Source organism: Alligator sinensis, unplaced genomic scaffold, assembly GCF_000455745.1.
Source record: "Alligator sinensis unplaced genomic scaffold, ASM45574v1 scaffold800_1, whole genome shotgun sequence".
NCBI classification, from domain to species: Eukaryota; Metazoa; Chordata; order Crocodylia; family Alligatoridae; genus Alligator; species Alligator sinensis.
The window spans coordinates 163,661-183,647 of record NW_005842655.1 but is presented as its reverse complement, the minus strand read 5'-3'; the positions used below and the strand labels follow the sequence as shown (position 1 = coordinate 183,647).

Here is a 19,987-nt window from a genome sequence, read left to right as displayed (position 1 = left end):
TGGAACGCAGGTTTGGGGGACGGCGCTTCACTCTGCTTGGGATGGCCCCTGGGAACTTCCCCCAAAGACCTCCTCCGGGCCTGCTCTGCTCTTCAGGGTGGTCCCCTATGGCCAAGCAAGGGATAGGCCCACAATGGATGCCAGATTGGATCGCAGCAGGCTCTGTCTTGCCCAGCGCCCTGTGTCCGGCAGGGGCCAAAGCCAGCTGCTTTAGAGCACAGGTTCCCAACCCCTAGCCCTGTCATCCAGCCCATGGGGCTCCCCACAGGTCTGAAAATTTGGCAGCAGGAGAGCAGTGGCAGCAGTAATTGCTGCTCCCCTCCTGCCAAATTTCCAGACCATGGGGAACGTGGCAGGCTGGATAGCATGGCCCTGCATGCTAGATCCGGGTGGTGTAGGGCCTGACCTCTTGGCCCTGTGGGCTGAATAAGTGGTGTGAACTGGCCCCATTCAGCCAGTGGGGCCAAGAGGTTGAGCACCACTGCTTTAGAGGAAGGTGCAAGAATGCTGCAAGAGCTAATACAGGATTACCTGCTCCTGGGTGATGGCTCTCCCCCTGGCTGCTCATACCTGGAGGTTGGCTCAAGCCCTGCAGTACCGTGGGTTCACAGAGACTTTGTTGGTTCCTCCACTCCCCTTGGCTAACAAACTCCAGTGGATGCTCTGAGCAGGAAGAAAAAAGAGAAACTGGCTTCCTAAGGGTCTGGGAGGCAGCAGGAGTACAGTGGGGGTCTGAGGCCAGGGGGCTCCATGACAGCTGAGCACAGCAATAATAGGGAGAAGGATGTGGATATGGAGTGAGGAAGGAGCAGGGAGCTGCAGGAGTGGGTGGCTTTGTAGACTAGGTGAGGGTGAAAAACTCGAGAGTCTAGAACACAAGCTGGCATCAGGGCTCCAGGCTGTCCCTTCACAGCATCTGATCATGCAAACTTGGGTTTACAGACGTTTGTGCTATATTTAGTTAGTCTATAAAAGTGGATCTCTACCCTGCCTTCTGATTGACTTCAGACTAACATGACTAACTGCCTCTGTCGGGGCTGAAAGGAAGGGGGAGAGAGGGCTCTGTCTTGGGAACGCAGAAGCATTGCTTCTTCAAGGGAACCCCAGACTGGAGTAGCAGGCAGGCTGCAGGTCAGGAGGGAGGGCACTGGTAGAGGTAAGCCCAGGGCCAGACGAGCAGTGGGCTGCAGCCCAGCACACTGCTGTTGGCAGAGCTGGCAGAGGAGCTGTCATTGCTGGGTGGGTCCTTCTCCAGCCCTTGTCTTTGACATATACACTTGCAAAATATTTAAGGGGTAAACCCCAGCCCTTCCATGCTGAATGTCTGCCCTCACAGGGTCCTCCAGGGAATGCCCAGACAGCCCCAGGAGCCACCCTATCTTAGCCACCCTGCCAAGGAGAAGCTGGCACCTTCCTTGGGCAGTGGGGCCTTTTCCAGCCAAAGGGCCAGCTAACACAAGCGCCTAGGTCTGGCAGGGCTGTGCTGTCCAGCTCCACAGCAGAAGCTCCGCTGTTTCCCTATGGTGCCATGTCCCTGCCAAGTGCCCTGCTGCTCCCACACCTCTCTGCCTGTGCACTCTGTGCTTGGGTGTTTCCAGCTGGCAGGTCCCTGTGTGAACCTGTGATGCACTGTTGTGGAGCCTCCTGGGGGCTGAGATTGACCCGGACATTCAGGGCCAGGTGCAGGGGGGGCTCTCTGCCCTCGCTGGCTTGGCCATGGCCTTTGGCACCAGGCGACCACTTGGGTCTTGAACACTGAGTCTCTTACAAGTGACTGATAGCGGGCCCTGGCCAGCCACCCTCTGGAAGAGACAGAGCCGCAGACGGGAGGCTGGTGCCGCTGCTAAGCTCTGGGGCATGGCAGATGAGCGATGCTGTTTTTAAACTGCCAACGGCTGGAATCAGCGGAGCTCCTAAAACCCAAATTAAACTCGGCTTCTTGGTCCCCTGGGGATGAGAGCTTCTTACTCGTGTTTCTGCCACCCACTGAGACTGGTACATCCCACAGCTGGGCTGTATGGGGAGAAGCACACTGTCTGACAGCCAGATCCTGCTCTTTGCACCTCAGAGGCAGTCACTGCAGAGATCCCTTTGTCCCAAGGGAGAGCTGGCACCTCAGGTAAAAGCTTCAGGGGCATAGAGCACAGGACTCAAGCCATTGTGGGGTTTCTACACTCTCATGTGCAGCCCTGCACCCTGACATCATATTCATACACTCACTTGGTGCACGGCTGCCAGCAGAACTGCAGTGCACTGTCCCCCCATATGCACCACACATTCCCAGTGCACAGCACTGTGCACACCGCGCAGGCTCACCCCACTGCTTGCCCCCCATATCTGCCACTGGCTCTGGTGCCTGCATGGCCACGGAGAAGCCTGCAGGTCTGTGCAGTGAGGGGGCTGTGTGGCTGCACAGTGGATTTCCTGCCGCCCCTTGTTTCGTGCCAAGCGCATGTTTTTGGAGACAGGCTCATAAACATTGACGTTGGCAGCCGGCTGCGGACGCTCAGAGCTCATTTACCTGGGGAACACAATGGGGCAAGCGCCACTGCACAATGGTTTCCTCCGATGGAAGGACAACCCCAGCCCCCCAAGCCACTTATCTGTGACCCTTGGGCCTGCTTTATCTCCCAGCAGTTTCATATCAGGGGAAGCGAGAGATCTGACGGGGGCTAAGAAATCAGAATTGCAATTGCTGATCCCGCAGCCCAGGAGCAATGCAAATGTATGGGTGCATTGAGCGGGGGACACCACTATGGCATGGCTGAGGGAACAGTGAGATGACCCATCTCCCTGAAGTCCTGGCAGTGCTGGACAGTACTTAGGGGCTGTCAGCCCTAGTCTGAATGGGGATCTTCTCTGGGTAGTGAGCCTGAGTGCATCGGGGCATTTGGCTTGGTACAGGAGGGCTTCCTCCTCAAGGCAGGCACACTGGAATAGACACAGCCCCGGTTGTAAATACCACCATTTTGCTCCTGCGTCCTTTGCACAGGTGTGAGCAGCTGCACAGGGTACAGGGCAGTGGTGAGGCCATCCTGGGTCTCCTGGTACTGGCTGATCAGATCACTCCCCCTGTGCTGGTTAATCCAAAGTCCAGAAAGGGCCTTGAATCGCAAGGGCTGTGCTTGCCAAACCTTTGTCCATAAGCACTGGGGCTCCAAAAAACACGTGCTCCATGGGGAAGGCACTGAGGAGCAGGGCTGGCCTGTTCAGCTGCCTCTCCTAGCAGGTGGTGCTTTCTGCCGCAAAGTGTGGCAGGGTTCGGCAAGCTCAGTGCATGCAGGATGGTGGCTGAGTGAAGCTGTCTCTGAAGAGATGAAGCTGAAGTCCAGTGGCCTGGCCTGCTGCTGCATTGAAAACCCAGGAGTCCGAATGGAGAGCACCAGGAGCTCTGACATCAACCATCCCATCCCTCTTGACTTGCTGGACCCTTCCAGGAAGAGGGGGTCTCTATTGCTGACCTTACATGTTGGAGAGTCACCAGGCAGGCCCTCCAAAATCAGGAGATCGGCTTAAAAATCAGAGGATTAAAAGCAAAACAAACAAAAACCCTCCCTGATGCATTTTGGGTCCTTTAACTTCACTTTCTGGCTCCCAAAGCATCTGCATTTCATTTACTAGCTTTCCTCCATACCCAGGAGGCCTAGCATGTTACTAGCTTGAAAAAGGAAACCTGAGCCTCTAACAGAACCACATGACTCCAGGAGCTGGTGATTTCAGGCAAGAAAATATCACTGCCTTCAGGGACACTGGAGAATCATGTGGGCTGTTTTGATCCTGTTGCTGTCCAGGATCTCTTGTGACGAGCTGCATGGTGGGGGAGCCATCGGCAGCGCACAACAAGACTTTTTTATTGCTCCCGAAAATTCAGGTTCAGCGCTGCATACTCCTGAGTGTCACGTCCTGGCGTGTCCTTTGTTAACTCGCCTCCCTTCATAGATGCGGTAGCAGATGTATGTAGGCCACTCTTAGACGGGTTGTGGTAATGAAGTGATGGAGTTGGCTTAATTCACTGTCCAGTGGGAGCAGAAAGAAATCGCACTCCCCATCAGCAGCAGAAGAGCGAATGCCCACAAGCTCTAGCTGAACCAGGCCCCCTTTGCCCAGGCTCTCCCTGTTTGCAGAATACTCCCTGGCAGTTCAAACCTGCTCTCTGGAGAGGAAAGCTGCATCTTTCTCCTCCCTCTTTTTTTTTAAGGACCAATCTCATTAAAAACAAATCAGAACCAGCATCTGCCAGGAAGGCAGGAGGAGCGCTGGGTAATTGTGCTCCTGATTAAAGCTGCGCTGGCTGGGCCAGCTGTGTGCTAGCTTTGCTCCGCTGTGTAACCAGCCAGCTTTCTGTGCGCCAGCTCCCTGGGGAGGAGCTCTACAGAGGGCTCCGCTGCCCCGATGAGAAGCGCAGAAGGAGCAGGCTCTGTTTAATCATGTGCGTTGGAGCAAAGCGTTTCATGATTCAGTGGAAAGCATGCACTTGGATTCCTGCTCACATTGATGGTGTCCCGGCTGAACTGACCCCCGAGCTGTAGCCCCCCCAGCACTGCTCTATCCTCTGCCAAACAGGCCACGTATGGCCTTCTTTCTTGCAATGGGTTACAGCAGTCACACCGAGGGGCCCTCATCTAGACCTACTGCTCCAGGCGCTGTACACAGAGAGAATGAGTTGGTGGTCCCTGTCCCAAAGAGCTGACAATGCAAGCACTCAAGTGATGCCCTTCTCCTCCGGCCAGGGTGCATGCAGGAGACACTAACCTAGCATGGCTCATGTTGGAAATTGAAGCCAAGTGCCACAGTTTTCAAAAGGAGCTGGTGATTTAGGGCATGGAGGTCCCTGCTTTCTAGCCCGGGATCTGGCAATCAAGTGTTTTCAAGGTGCATCAGCCACTTCTCCAAATGCTGCAGCCACAGCTTGACGCTGCCTCTGCCCTTGGCCTAAGGGGCTCATACGGGGGCATGAGCCACAGCAAAATGGAAGGAGATGGGTACTGGTGATGGGGAAAAAACACAGAAGCAAGGCATGGCCCAGGCTCCAAGCGAGGCACTTGCAGAGGGCAGTGTGCTTGCCATTGGGCTCTAGCCAGGTGAGGAAGGCTGCACAAAGGTGATGGCAGGAGGGAAAAGCAGGAGCAAAGTAGAGACCTCACCAGGCCACAGCGGATGGTTAGTTCTGTGGGAAGGAGGAATGTCTGTGCTGGCTAATAAGCCTGTTTGCAGAGGAAATGCTTTACTAGAGAGAGCTCTGTTTAAATACGGGCTGCTCCATTTCAGGAGTGGCTGCCGAGCAGTCTGGAGCCCGTTGATGGAGCTGTGCTGTGGATAGGCTGGTTCGGCACGGGAAGGGCATGCAGCGGAGTCCCTGGGGAGACGTCTCCTCAGCATGCGGCCCGCCCAAGCCAGGAGCTGAGCAGCACCTTTCTGCTGGCTAGCAGGGACTCTGCACCCCTGGGACAAGGCCATGGCAGGGGAAGGGCAGTGTCCCCTGTACTGGAGCCCTTTTTTCATGCCTGCATGGGAAGTCCTGATGTGGCTGCAGAATGCAGAACCCAGTGCTCAGCCCTGCCCTGCTTTTGTTGCCTGAGGTTGAGGAGGATCATGGCTCTTCTACAAAATTCCCAGGGGACGGCTGCATTTCCGTAACCCAGGTAATCCTCCTTCCTTCCCATTCATATTGCGGGGCAACTCAGTAGAGTCCCAGCACGGCTTGCTCCAGCCTGGCTACCCTGCTGAGGATGGGTCTGGGATGCGTGCAGGCCGTGGGAAGGGAAAGCTACTCCCTGTCTCTGCAGGGCATGTGAGACCCTCAGCAACCTGTCAACCGTCCTGAGCTCCCAAAGACACCTGCTGAGGCCCTGCTCCAGCTAAGGCTCCCCTACAAAGCACGTGCCAACCACTCACTCCCAAACGGGACATTTGTGTGAAGTTTTGCTGTTATTTCTCCTGCCTCGATCTTCCCCTGAGCACTGGTGGGCACCTGAGATTCCTCCTTTCCATCTCTAAAGCAAGGACCAACCATACCTTGGCCTCATGGTGCTTCCTCTGCTCAGGCTCTGCCTGGTGAACAGTTGGGGTGTCAGGCGCTGTACGTGCACGTAACCAAACAGTCCCTCCCCCAAAGAACTGGTGTCCTGTTAGGAGCACAGGCCTGAAGGGGCCCTTTGCAGCCATGGGGTCCAGCCCGCCACTATCACACAGGCCATGTCATGCCATCTCTTCCACAAGCTGATTGAGCTCCACATAGGAAGCAGTTTGGTTTGTTTGCTACCTCCCTGTCTCCAGTTAGACACGTTCTTCCAACTCCCATCCCTAAATGGATCCCTGGCCAGTTAATACCCATTTCCCCTTTTGCCAGGCTTGTTCTTCAGCTGGACAGAGACGGGGATGTTATTACGTTCTGCTTTTACAGTGGAGAAAACCGAGGCAGAGACTCCAACAACCAGCTTGCAGCAATACCCACGGTTGGACCCCGACTCCTTTCCTGTGTGCTGGGTGTCCCATTTCCCCCCTTCACCAGCTTGGGGAAGATCCCAGCTCCTGGGCAGGGCCTTTCCCCACTAACCCAGGCTTGGCTCTGCTCCTAGTCGCACTGCTTTGTGTTGGGCTTGCTCTGGACTTACGCTGGTGGCACCGGAGCAAGCCTGGCCCACGGCCATCAGGATGCCAGCGGCATTGCCGGCGGCTTGCAGGGTCTGAGCTGGAGGCAGCTGCCTATCAGCATTCCTGGGAGGAGGACGCTTGCTTCTGGGGTGGCGGCTGTTTGGAGAGGGGCATTGACGGGGGATTAGCTGTCTGAGGCACCGCGCATTCAGGCGCCTAATGCGGAAAACAAACACACATGTGCGCCGTGAGGTGGGGCCTCCATCCAGCTGCTCATTCTCCCTGCACCTGTTGCCAGGGCGACCTCACAGTTTTCCTGCTACTTCTTCCCACTTTGCAATCCCATCTGCAGGGCTCTGAGCCTGGGAGCACTGGGCTGGGGTGCCCAAGTGGCAACCAAGCCAGAAAAGCCTTCGTCTGGGCTGGGACCGTCCCTGGCTGGTCATTCAGCTGGAGGGAGCGGAGGAGAGAGCTGCTGGGGGGGGAACTGGCTGGGGGGTAGCTCTGACCACGGTGCCTTGGTCTGGACAGCGTAAGCGGCTGGAGGCAGAGGCTATCCCTGGCTGTATCTGTGGGAGGCACATAGCGCATCGGGACCCCAAGCCTTGCTGCGGGCTCTAGGCGTAGGAGCAGCTCTCCTGCCCCTGCACAGGCTGGACTTAGTTGTGCCTCGAGGTCCTTGGGAATCTCGGGTGACCACCTGCCATCTCTAAGTGCGATGGTATGTTTTCCCCTGCTTTGGGATCAGGGGGGGCAGACGCTGCACTAGCTTCCCCTGCACCGCCCTGCCGGGGCCCTCCAGCACTGGCTGTGCCAGTCCAGTTCACCCCACCAGTCCCTCAATCCTGGCTGGCGGGTCGGGGGTCCCCCCAGCAGTGCCAAGGAACTGGAGTCCTGTCCTGCAGCACCCCCTGCTGTTCCTATCGCTGAGTTTTCAAGGAGGCTGTAAAGAGCCAAATTTGTGACTCCTGTCAATTATGGCTTTCCTGGGTGCTCAGTCTCATCTGGACAGCAAAGGCCCCTTGGGCCATGCCCAAGCTCGAGGTGGCAGGGGGACCTTTCTTGATTTTGTCCCGGCTTTATTTATCTCTGCTTATCTTTATTTCTTACTCTGAGCTGAGAGCTGAGACCCAACTCCCACTTCCCTCTCCCTGCCAGGGATGCTTTTTCTCTTCCTTCCCTGGAGTTTCTTCTCGTTTGCTGTAATGAAATGCAGTGACTTGGAGGTGTGGGGGGGGGGGAGAGGTCCTTTTTGATTTTTCTGGTGCTAATTCAGAGCAGATGAGAGTTTCCCCCTGAAGGCTGAGACATCCTCGTGGCAAGGGTAGTGCCAGTGCTCCCTGGAGGTAGACCAGGAAGGGAAGGAGGGCCTAGCGGATCCGTGGTTTTAGTCTGCCTGTCTGTGTCAGCTGCAGAAAGATGGGGAAAGAGCTGTGAAGATCTCTGTGGCAGTGAAGTCCAAGCCTGAGTCCAAGAGACTCTTTGAAATGGGAAATCCTTCTTCAGAGCCCATTGATTCTGGTTCTTGGTTCTGTACCAAGATTACTGGTACATGGTGGGGGGATGGGAGAAGAAGGACAGAGCGAATGTCAAGCATGGGCTGACGTGTTTTTCACATGACCCCTTGCCTCTGGTCTCAGACCAGCCAAACTCATTTCACCCAGGACAATGAAATGCTGTGGTCAGCTCTCTTCAACCTGGCTCCGCAGGGCACTAAAAGTTTGGCTCCGCAGGGCACTAAAAGGTCCAAATCGTTGTTGGACCTGGGCACCTATAATTCAGCGGTGTAGTTCCCCCTCACCCCAGACCCCTGCCCCCCCTGCAGTCACCTTTACACTCAGACATCACAGGTTTATCAAGTTCAACAAAGCCACAGGCTGATGGAGCAAGTGCCACAAAGCATGTGCCCTTCAATGCATGACCTGACCAAAAGGCAGCACAGAAATGGGCCGTAGCTCTTTCCAAAGACTTCTATCTGTTCCAAGGAAACCAAAAGCTCTTGCAAAACTGGAAGTGCCTACCCAGGGAACAGGTTCATGATGATTGCACAGTGGCTTCCATGGTCAAATAAAGGGACCTTCAGTTTCCACTGGTGGTTTTGGGTCCCAGATTAATCCAGTAAGGGTTCAACATCAGGCTGTCCCTGACCTGGAGATGATACAAATGAGCGTGGTCAGCTGGTTTACACAGGGGAGGCAGGGAGGTGAAATGACTTGCTCAGGGTCTCACGGGGAGTCGGTGGCAGAGCTGGCTCTTGCCTCCCCCACCTGCCACAGGCCCTGTCCCAGGGCTCCACTAAGACATCATCCGTCCTCCTCTTGCTTTGTTCCCCTCCAAACACCAGCTTCTGCAACCCCTCCCTCCTTTCTGACTCACTTCTGGCTCCCTTTTGCATTGGAATCTGCTGGAATTTCATCTCTCGAGAGATGGGTGAGATCAGATCGAGGGCCCTGAGGGCTGACTGCATTGACTTTACTGACTTCACTGGAATCCCATTCCACTCTTGGCTTGTGCAATTTCCTGAGAAACTTAGGTAACAATAAAATGCTAAAAATAATTAAAGGGAAGAAATTCACCGAGAAAGCAGCTTGAGCGCTGGTCTGTGACTACTAAACCCAGGGCACCTCCTTTGGCTGCATCAGATGGCTCGTGATGGAAGCTCTGTGAAGGGCACAGTTATGGCACCACCGGGCCAGCCCTGCCCTTGTATTTTCCCCTTTCTCAAAGCCAAAGCTGCTGCCTTTCTGAGGCGAGTATAGGGCTCTGGGGAGCCTTCGTGCAGTATGCCCCAGGACCGGGTTGATTTACCCCAGTGCGGACTCTAACCCCTTCTCTCCGCAACCCCAGTTCTGCCACCTGGGGGGATGTTAGAGGTGAGGATCTGCAGGAGGCAGATGAAGAAAGGAGCAGTGGTAGTGTGGCAAGCCAGTTCGGCTCTGAGCATGATACTGCCCTGAGCAGAGTACAAGCAGGTTGGTGAAATTCAGGAAGGAGCAGCCATACTCAGCCCCCCAGCCTGGCCCTCCTGTGAGCCCAGCAGTGAAAGCAGCAGAGCAGGGGCCTTTCTGGGTTCATTGCCACCTTCAAGGACACAGGCCCAGCTGAAAAGGGTTCATTTCATGCCTTGTGGGAATGGCACTGTGTCAGACTGGATACAGGTGGCAGTGATGTTAGCCAGCTGTCCCAGAAGGAAAAGGCAACTTGACAGAGCAGCTGCTGGGATAGGGTTTAGGAACATTGGGGTCTGTATCTATCCAGTCAGGGGCTCAGAGAAAACCCTAAGATCAAGTGTGCTCGGGCCTGGAAGCTGGATCTGGTGGGGTCTCATGGGACCATGCCGTTCACTTTCATCCTGAAGTGAAGAAAGCATCGTGGGAGAGATGGACAGATGAAGGGGATGGATGTGGGTGCATGGGCAGATGTGTGAAAGGGTATTCATAGGAACCATTCAGCCTCTGCCCCATAGGGATCTATCCATATCCTTCAGATGGCTGTGCACTGCAGCACCTGTCACACAGAGCTCAACCTGTCTGAGCCTCTGCAGGTGCCCTGGCAATAGGAATATGCAAGATCAGGCAGAAGAACCATGGAGACAGAGAGAGATGTGGCTGGAAGCATGCGGGTCATGCAGAAGTATGTGCAGAGAATGGGAGAAAGAGAGGCGAGGCAAAGGGGGTAGGTGGAGGGTCATGTCTGGGGAAGGCTGGATGAATAGAGAAACAGGCAGGGGGTAAGGCCCTTAATGGCTGAAGGGCAGGGTGGTGTGTCTGGCAGGAGAAATCCTTTTTTACAGCCTGCCGGCAGGAGACCTAACACTTTCCTCCATTCAAATATGTTTAGCATGTGGCTCCCTGCAGCTCATTCATGGCGTGGCTGCTGCGCTGGTCCTCGGGAGAGGGAGTGGAGCAGCCCTGTCCAACAGCAACAGGGCCCATGATGGATGGAGGGCTGGGCTCTCCTGGGCAGTCAGCAACACCTGTCAATGAGACGCTGCAACTCATTCGCCTCCGAAAACAGGGATAAAAGAGTGGCCAAGCAAAGCAAAGGGTCAGGCCCCCGCGGGCACATGGTTCCTGAAGATAAATGAGCCCAGCCCAAGGAAGGTTGTAAGTCACAGAGGCGATGATAGGCCCTGCCTGAGCCGCAGGGCAGCCTCCCAGGACGTTCAGCTTTTGTTCTGGCCCAGAATCCAGGAATGCACTCAGCCAGGAGAAAAGCAAACATGTGGCTGCGAGGCCGGCCGGTCCTAAGCTGCTGTGATGGCTCCAGCCTATTGGAAAGGCACCCGAACACCCCATATACCTGGAGGAGTTTGCTTCTCTCAGTCTGCTGCTGCTTTAGGGTGAGGCTATGAAGAGTGAGTGGCCTACACTGGAGCATGTTTGGGGTGGATGGCGTTCTTCAACCACTGATGAAATGGGAAAAGTAGTTTGCTTCCATGCTCACTGGCTCGCCCCTGAAGGGAGAATATGGTGTATTTAAGCTGACTCCCCCTGGTTTCTGGAGGAGACTTAGCAGAGAGGATGGGCTACTTCAGTGCAGGAGCTATAAGGTGAAAAGATGGGGGAGGAGGACTGGTGCAGGGCACCACCAAAGATGACCATTGTAGATGAATTGCCTGGGGCTGGTGCCCATGCTGTTGGCATCAGGGCTCATTACTTAAGACCCCATGACTGTGTCCCAGCAGGTTCCCAGGCAGGGTAATACCCCGTCTCACATGGGTTTCTATAATGGAGAGTCTGCAACCCCTGTGTCTGCTGGAGGGATGCACCCAGGCTAAGCGGGGCTCTGGGGCATCTGAAGTCTGTTTCCTGGCTGAGTATAACCCACCAGTGAGTATGTGACCTGTCAAGCTGCCATGGGATCACAGGTGAGCCAGCAGCAGGGATACTAGGTGGAAGGGGGGAATTGGCTTAACAACCCAGGTGTATCTACTTCTTTGCTCTGAGTACACATACAGCCAGGCCAGAACGTAGGACTGTGCTCTTCAGCCAGGCTTTTGGATGTGCACTGCTATGGGGGACATCTGTGCAGACAAGCTGTCATGCTAGTGTGCAGTCCAGCCATGTTCACTGGGTGTATCTGCATAGATCAGCTTGAGAATTGAAGCCTTCATCCGTACCAACTGCTTGGGTTATCCTCAGGATACCTGCAATCAGCTACAGAACCAGCGGCTGCTTAAGTTAATGAACAGTGTCAACGGGCAGGTGAAGCAGTTGAAGCCAATTAACATCTAACACTTCCACAGCACCTGTCTGCCTGACCAGCCTCAAACAATACCCATCTCTACTAGGGGCCGCTAACATGTAGCCACTCCTGGAGCAGCCAGTACCAACCGGCTCTTCCACATCAGACCTCACAGTATGGTGCCAGTTGTTAAAACATGGGGAATCACAGCCCTTCTTAGACAGGAGGTACAAAGCAAGAACAACAGCTCGGAGCACAACTGCAGACAGGCAGCCACACAGCTTGAGCTCCAGCTTCTCTCTTGTTAACCAGGGCTGGTACCCTTGGGAGAGCTAATTACAGCAGCAGAGCCATCTAGTGGCTGAATGATAAATTGCAATTCTGTTTATCACCAGGGTCTTCTGGTGTCTGAGCACCATCCAGCTGTGCGTCAAGTAGTGTGACTAGCATCTGCAAGCAAGCATACACTTGATATAGGGCATCGGAGCAAATTATTCTTCCAAAAAATGTCAGGGCATCTCTCCATGTAAAGTGGTCAGGTTCATCCAAACAACCTGCTTCAGTAAAGGATGTAGAGGTCAAGATTGCGAGCAGGAATCTCTCTTTTTAGTGAAGCTCCCCTCCTGATCTGCGTAAACATTTCTTGAAGGGGGGGGGGGCTTTCTCTAAATGGTGCTGCATTTTTCAGGACAATGGCAGCATTTTTAGAGTTGCATGTATACTTGGAAAGGGAAATGAAGAGATGTGGAGCTGTCTTCTCCCACAGGCTGCTTTTGGGAGGGTGCAAGAGGAGTGGGGTGGGGGGAGGTTGGAGCTGCTTGCAGGTGTGAAGGAACTAGCAAGCAGCTCTCTGAATGGGGTGGGGAGAGCTGGTGTTTGATCAGTCCTTTCCTGCTATGGATGCAGATATGACTGTTAGCTAAGGGAAGCTTTTCTTCATGCCGTTCCTAGGGGCTGGGCAGAAAAGCCACAAGAAGCAGTGGGCCACCAGGTCCATGATGTTGGGGAGGATGGTGGGGGCGTCTAAAATGTCTCGGGCTCAAGTGGGGCTTGCTCTGCTGGTTTCACCCACCACAAATTAAACAGAAGCATCCAAACTCCCGCAGTGTGGGGCACTGGTCCCTGGCTTTGGTTGGTCTTCAGCATTTCCCAGGTGCCACCAAAAGCTAACTTCCCGGTTCCTTTTACCTTGATGTTCTTAGAATTGGGGTGTCTTTGAAAGCAGGGAGCCACTGACACCTGCTCCCTGCACTCTACATGCCAGTGTCTGGAGCCACTGCCCCTCCCAGTCCATCCTCATACAACTTGACATCACAGATCACTGAGTCGGGGGCAAAGTGCTTTTTGGTCCTCTGGGAACATCAGAGCAGCTTCCCCCAGCACAGCCCTGCCATTCCAGTCCCCCCTGACCCAGTTCTGCTCCCCTCATCCATGTCTATCTTCTCAGTTATAATTTTGCCAAGTGGGTGCAAAGAGGAGTGTCATTTGCTCAGCTGCACAGAGGGCTGCAGCAAGGAGGTGGGGGAGAGGGTGCTGACAGTGTAGAGCCTGGGTCTTGGGGGGAGTGCTCCTCCACCCTCCCCCCTTATCTCCTCCCAGAAGTGGGTTTTTTTTTAAAGTATATATAAACACGGTCCCTTCTGTGTCAGTGAAACAGCGAAACAATTCAGAGCTGGAACCCACTCAAGAGAGCGGGAGAGAGAGAGAGAAAGGAAAAAAGAAAAAAAAAACCTCGACCAGCCAACCCAGTCCTGAGCCTTGTTAGCCCATCAAAGAGTCTATGAAAAACCTTTCCTCCCTCCCTCATGCACTCATTCGCAGCACTGCCCAGATCAGCTCTGTCCTTTTCCCTCTCTCCTCCTACAAAGGTAGACCTCTCCAGGCTGCCCGAAGCTCTCAGGAACGTGAGTCACTGACTGCCGCCGTTCCCTGGAGTAGACTATCCCACCAGCAAATCAAACTCTGCTTCTTGCAAACCACAGAGACCCCCTCCTCTCCCCAAGGTTCCCCATGCGAGTCTAAAGAGGCTGCTTCTACAGACAAGGTAAGGGCTTTCTTTTCTTGATCTATCTTCCTCCTCATTTACTTTCACCTACATGCCTATCACATGTTGCATTAAACTCAGACTAGGAAAAATCTCTCTCATTTCTCAGTCACAAGACCCTATAATTCTGATTGCCTTTCTCCATGCAGCAAGGGATATTGCACAGGCTCTTCCAAATGCCTCTTCCCAGGCAAGGTTTCATCTGCATGCTTTTCTTTATTTCTTTTTCCCTGTTACCATCCCTTCTTTTTTTTTCCCCCTGCTCCTTTTTATAATTGCATTCCTTTGTAATAAGCTGTATTCCAGGGGCTGGAGATGGTCAGGCTGTTTAATAAGACCCACTTTGGGCCCAACCTGTGTCTGGTTCTAATGTCTAAATCCTACTTTTCTATCAAGAAAATGTTTGGGAAAAGTTCTGTGCCCCTTGGGACTTCCTTTCCTGGCACTTTGACTGTGCGTCCAATTCCATAATCTGACCATGAGGCTGTCCTCTTTCCCAATTACAAACATCTGCACTAATACTTGTCGTCAGCCCCTATTAGAATCAGGATATATCGTCTGGGCTCGTTTCACGCGCACCTTGAGTTGGGAAATATGAGGTGCTCCTTTTTTTAAAGAGCACTCCTGCTAATCTATGCTCTCCTCTGCCAAGTTTCTTGGCTTTGAACATTCTCAATAAGCCAGGAGAGTCCCCTCTCTATATTAGCCCCAGGCTGAGTAATAACCTACTGGAGATATTTTCTCATCTATGGGCAGCCTTGCTATAAGGAACGTTTAATAAATCATAAGGCCAGTGAATTCCTGAGATTTTTTTTTATTGCTTCTGTAAAAATGCAGTTTTGATCTATCAGCGAGGGACACTGGGAAACAAACTATTCTTTTTCAGCTGCAGTCCTATGAATGTTGGACGCTAGAGCGATAGTGCTGTCTGCGTAAGAGGTTTTTTTCCCCTGCTCAAACTGGGGCAGCATTGCTATGTTTAGAATAATAGAATTCACACACGCGTGCACAGTCGCACAGGCTGTGCCGTAGCAGAGCAAAGCATCTTGCTGCGGGACCAGCTGGAAGGTTTAGTTTCAGTTACAGAAGCAGCTCTTGAAGCGTTGTGGTTTTCGAGCCTCAAAGCCCCCAAGCTGACCCCTACAAATGTTAGGGAGGCTATCAGTCCCCAAGATTTACAACAAGTATCCCCCCCTTGCTTCTCCTGAAGCTGCAATAGTCTGTGATGCAAAGTCTGTGATGTTTGGGGAAGTGTTATTGCTAGAATTGTTAGTGAGATTGTGGAAATCACAGGTTTCTTAAACTTTTGCCCTGGAGCACAGGAAAGAAAAAAAAATCCCCTAGAAAATGGGATAAATTCTTGAAGAGAGAGCAATTTGGGCAGCCAGGCTTGGGAAATTAGCTTCATCAAAACCTTTCTCTTTGTGTTTATTTTTATTTCCTAGTCCCAGGGTCCAGAGAAGACTAAAAGTGTACAGTAGCACAGTGTATACCAAGCAGTGGCTTCTTTCACATAATCCACTCTGAAGCACAGTTTGCCCAAAAAGTGGGGTCTGCATGGCTTGTAACTTGAAAAGCATGTTCAGCTTTGAATCCTAAAGCTGTCAAGAGAGCCTCAATTTCTTGGAAAATGTGTGATGCTGTAACCATGGAATTCACTGTGAGCCATAAGTAGGTGGAGGAGGGAGCGCAGTTTGATGTCACAGTAGCCGGGAGTGAGCTCTCGGGTGCGACTAGAACAGCTGAATTGCCCCTTAAAAAAAAAAAATCAAGAGAGGGAAAAAGTTTGACACTGTAGAGACATTTGTTTCCTGTCATGCCTTTGTTTCAGGCTCTGTAAAGCCAGATTGTAATAAGCCGAGGTGGTGTTTTCAGCCTTGCTTTGTACCGCGATGCACTGAAATGCCTTGCGATGATTCATATGTTCCATTCATATGAAATTCAGTATTTCAAAGTGTGAATGAGGATTGCTGTGGAGATTGGGGGGTTGGTTTGTTTGGTTTATAAGCAATAAGCCCTAGAAGTGTCAAAAGATATTCACACCTTCGTGAAATCTAGGCTTTTTCTACCCCTGGCTTTTGGCAGCAATTCACGGTTGCTCTTTCCAGCGGCATTTTGATGTTCCCTTTCAAATAGTCTTTTAAACTGTTTTTTGCAGGGGGAATTATGGCAATCATTTCTCTTTGATTTCCAAACATCTCAGCGATCTTTTGTCAGCACCTTGACCACCCCAACAAGAGCTCCATGCCCAGCCTTGTGTTGGGAGCCCCCAGAACCATGGGGCTGGATTGCCATCTCTGTCACATTTGGCAGCTCAGAGCAAGTCCCTAGCCTCTCTTCCTCTGCCCAGATGTTGCATGCAGGTTTTCCCCCCCAGCGCAGGGCTAGCTGCTTTCTGTGCTCCGAAAGAGCCAGCATTTGAAAAGCAGCCACTAGCAGCAGTCGAGTTACAGTAGTTCTGAGGCTTGGTTAAACATTGGAGGCAGTGTTTAACTGCTCATGAAATAGTAACCAAGGCTACTACAATTGCAACTGAAAATACAACCAGACTTTTCTCATCTGGAGCAGAGCACCATCCCATCTGCACCTCATCACAAGGGGCAGTGTGTGCATGAACACACTCACTGATGGATAAAGAGCTGGGACACGGGAAAGGAAGTCGCTGACCTTCAAGAGTGAGGAACAGTTTAAAACTCTGGGTTCCCAAGGCATCTTCCTGTTTAGATACAGCTGAAGCAGCTCATCAGGCCTCTTGAATGACATCTCTTCACCTCCTGGGCTTTTCATTATGTGCACAAAGGTCTCAATTTAGGGCTCTTTCCTGGGTCCGCTTTTTTTTTTCCCCTTGCTTCCAGTTATAGAAATATTTCTTGGAGTAAATCTTGTAGAAATACAAAGGGGTTGAATCCAATGAATCCCTGCTGGCACGCTGTTGATTTTGGGTGTGTTATTCTAAAGGTGATGTTGGCTCAGTGAGAGAACAGACCAGTCGCTTACTGGGAAAGACAAGAGCTGGAATTCTGCCCTTGGCCACTGCTGACATTGGTAGGGTTCACGGACCTAAATACCTGTAGCTTTGTGGCTCTTGTAAGAAGGCTTATATATGCTATATGCTTCCCTGTTGCTCTGATGTGAGTAGAGCACTATAATGATGTGGAAGGATTCACACATCTTCTGCAAAGATTTTTGACTGGTTCTTTATGTGGTTCTGTCTGGCAATTAGACTGGGAGCGGGGAGAGTAGTGAGAGTATGGGCTCCTGAGTCCTCCAGCTGATACTGAGAGTCAGCCTGATAGTCTAGTGGGATTCCCATAAGCTCTTTCAAGGTTGGGGACAGAAGGGCAAGTTACAACCCTCTGAGGTTCCTACCCTACCAGCCAGATAGTGGGCCACCCCAGCCCCTGGCTCTGTTGGCACCCATGTCTGATGCCGCAGAGGAAACGGGCTAATTTTTAATTTGTGCTTATCGCACCGTGCTGACACCCAGCAGCCTTGGGGAACAATTCTCTGAACAGGATGGAAAGAGCGTCCTTTGGCACATGGACCTTGCCTCCTTGTAGAGGACAAATCAGTCGCTGGCCCAAGAGAAAGGACTTGACTCAAGGCAGTAGTGAGACCCAACTCACTTGCCCACCCTCTGCCTCAGTTTCCCCATAAATGGGGCTGCTTGATCCTTGTCCATCTCTAAGTTGCTTTAAGAAGCAAATATACATTAAGCAGAGCCAGGAGCTTGGGTAACCAGAAATGGGGGTCACTGAAGTAGTATACATGGAATACAGGCCAGAATAAATGCTAAGCATGCTTATGGTAGCAGGACTTTGGCTGCAGGGCATCCAGCGTGAAATGAGCTTTCAGCCTGGAAGTATGAGAGCGCCTGGCTGAGATGTCTTCCTCCTACCACCCGTTCTCCCACAGCACCTGTTGCTTGCTCTTGGCTCTTTTTTTCTCTCTGAGTTTGCCAGCAGCACTGACGAAAGGATGGTTGCGATGCTGGGGACTGGAGCAAGAGTGTCCAACGCGGGGCTTCGTGCTTTGTTATAAATCTTTTCCAAAGGCACTTGGGAGACAGTTTTATGGATCAATAGGAAGCGAGATTAGTGGGATGTCGTGTCTAGAGTTGCAACACCAAGTGGATCCTTTCGGTGATGTATCCGAATAGTTGTAGATTTTTTCCAGTGTGGCTTTTTATGTGGAACATTCTTGTCTTTGGCTGGAAGAAAAATGGCGGGATAAAAAGGCTAGCTTCCAAAACTCTCTTGCTATAAGGTGATGTGCCCTTCTGGCTATTATTATGCTTATTAATGGATCTACTTCCATACAGGCTCTGAGACCCCAACTCCTCTCTTCCCTTGCTACTCCATGGAAAGAGCCTCTGCCTACAGCCTTGTTGTGCGGGGAACATTGTATTGACTGGATGTTGGAGAACGGCACCTGCAAAATGCATTAGCTCTGGTGGAAAGGGCGTGAAGGGCTTCTCTTCTCCCCCCCCCCCCCCCTTCCTCACACACAGGGTCTGTCTTTCTCTCTCATATTTCAACTTGTCCACAGCTAGGAAAGCAGCAGAGTTTCCATTCGGCTGTGCTGAGGAAAACGTCTGTAACAACAAACCCTAATAGTTTGGAAGGGTGAGGGATTAAAGATACTGAATTTCATTTGTCTTCCCTCCTTCCCCACCTTCTTTCCTTTTGTGGAGAGCCAAGAAAGATCTGCTCTTGTGGGAATGTCTGTAATGCAGAGCCTCTTCGTTCTCCATCCCTATCCCCCGGCCTTTGCCAAGCATCCCGTCGCTTGCCATCCACAACAGAGTTTCAGGCCCGAGGAGGGGAAACCATCAGTGAGCATCTGCTAGTTGGAGGGGTGGCAAATTGGCTGACTAAAAAGGCCAAGAGGGCCCTGTTCCTAAGCAGCGTCCTGGCGTCCCATTTATACACCAGCACTCCCACGCACCCGACCCTGGCTCACAGATTTGGGCAGCTTCCCTTGCCTTTGTTGAACCCTTTCTGTTTGGGACTGAGGTCTGTGAGGCAGTGCTGCAGAAGGGCATGAAAGGGGAGACAGCAAGAGAAAGGTCTAGGGAGCACTGGGAGTCCTGGACATCCCCTCCAGAGCACTGGGTGGAGAAGCAGCTCAGTGCTTTTTCCATACAATTCCCACCCTCCCTTTTTCTTCCTTTTTACTAGTTTCCTTCCCTCCCCCTCCAATAAAAAAGAAATAATTCCTCCCATGCATGAGCCTTGCCTGGTTCCCCATACAGCCAATGCAAACTGTGAAGCCCCATGCTCTGCCTCGGGATGGGTGCCCTTTGAAATGGCACCGCCATCTTCTGTTTAAACCACTAATAAAGCTGGAGCAGTGTAGAAATCACCTTCAAATAGCTGTCCTTCATTCAGGGTAGAGGGAGAGAGAGAGTCCTTCCTGTAGGCCCATGTATTGTAACACACAGGGCTTTGCTTTGATAAGACTCTAGTGTTTGGGGGTAGACCACACCGAAGGGATCGGTGTGCTAGGTGCTGAGCACTTGGGGAAACTTGGTTTTTAGTTTAGTTATGAGATGGGAGCCGGGCTCTGCTGAAAAACCAGCCCTAGCTGCAGGCACAAACCCCTTGGACATCTGGCTGTGAGTTCATGAGATTGTGACCTGCTGGGCCTTGGTCAGACCAACGTTGTGGTTAAACGAGCAAGTCTCCCGTCGCTGTTGTTCCAGACTGAACCTTCCTCTCTTCTTCAGTGAAGAAGCAGTGATGACTTTAAGGGAGCTGCATGGGTTTAACCAGGAGGATTTGACCCCGGGATGTTGATATTCTAGGCTTCCTCCTTCCTTTCTTCCTTCCTTTATATTCTGGGGTAAATCTTAATTTGATTTTTCCCATGGACCTAGCGACCTGGCAGCGGGCACTAAGCATTAGCCTTTCCCTTTTCTCCCGCTTGCCTGTTTATGTCGCCTCTTCTCCAGGACTGTTGAGTCACCCAAAGCTTGTGATACGGTCCAATTGGACCGGTGCTCTTGAACCCTTCATCTCTGAGCAGGTACTCCACTAGGTTCTCAACCCTATCCGTACTGGACAGCCTTCCAGCAGACCCTCTTCTCATCTATCCAGGATTTAGCTGTCCAGCAATGTTTTTTTTTAAATTTTTTTGGCAGTAGGGGAAGAGCTGGGTAGC

At 52.3% G+C, this 19,987-nt stretch overlaps 1 protein-coding gene across 2 annotated transcripts in view; it reads left to right on the top strand.

The window, feature by feature from the left end:
* COL8A2 (collagen type VIII alpha 2 chain) overlaps window positions 1–19,987 on the top strand; it is a 178,081-nt gene that overhangs the window by 19,314 nt on the left and 138,780 nt on the right. Inside the window, exons 1-2 of one of the 2 annotated variants that reach the window (XM_006033704.1) lie at window positions 5,629–5,642; window positions 13,654–13,825. The gene's annotated coding sequence lies outside the window, so the exon portion shown is untranslated. Of the gene's footprint in view, window positions 1–5,628; window positions 5,643–13,653; window positions 13,826–19,987 lie in introns of those variants that run through there. The other variant, XM_025215606.1, reaches the window with a different exon arrangement.